This window comes from Sinocyclocheilus rhinocerous, unplaced genomic scaffold, assembly GCF_001515625.1.
Source record: "Sinocyclocheilus rhinocerous isolate Xijiao unplaced genomic scaffold, SAMN03320098_v1.1 scaffold567, whole genome shotgun sequence".
Lineage (NCBI taxonomy): Eukaryota > Metazoa > Chordata > Actinopteri > Cypriniformes > Cyprinidae > Sinocyclocheilus > Sinocyclocheilus rhinocerous.
The window spans coordinates 869444-869994 of record NW_015649134.1 but is presented as its reverse complement, the minus strand read 5'-3'; the positions used below and the strand labels follow the sequence as shown (position 1 = coordinate 869994).

At 41.6% G+C, this 551-nt stretch overlaps 1 protein-coding gene across 4 annotated transcripts in view; it reads left to right on the top strand.

Moving 5' to 3' along the window:
- LOC107710286 (UTP6 small subunit processome component) overlaps window positions 1–551 on the top strand; it is a 7927-nt gene that overhangs the window by 2269 nt on the left and 5107 nt on the right. The gene's annotated exons all lie outside the window — the stretch shown is intronic.

The following is a 551-nucleotide window of genomic DNA, read 5'->3' as shown; positions in this document are numbered from 1 at the left end:
TTGGTCACCTTAAAGGGATAGTTCACCCAAAAATGAAAATTCTGTCATTTATTATTCACCCTCATGTCGTTCCAAACCCCGTAAGACCTTCGTTCATCTTCAGAACACAAATTAAGATATTTTTGATGAAATCCCAGAGCTTTCTGACCCTGCATAGACCGCAACGGAACTACACACGTTCAAGGCCCAGAAAGGTAGTAAGGACATCGTTAAAATAGTCCATAACAAATTTATTCAACAATTATTTTTTTCCGTGTCAGCATCTGCCGCCATTCACGAGAGTACCACAACACGTGTGTGGTGCTGCTGACATAAAACACGCATGCGCTGCGCGAGAGTTGTGGTACTCTCGTGAATAGGGGTGAGTAATTAAAGGGTTAGTTCACCCAAAAATGAAAATTAGCCCATAAATTACTCCCCCTCAAGTCATCCTAGGTGTATGTGACTTTCTTCTTTCAGACGAATCCAGTCGGGGTTATATTAAAAATTGTCTTTGATCTTTCAAGCTGTTTAATGCCACTCAGCGGGTGTTGCATGCATCAGTCCAAAAG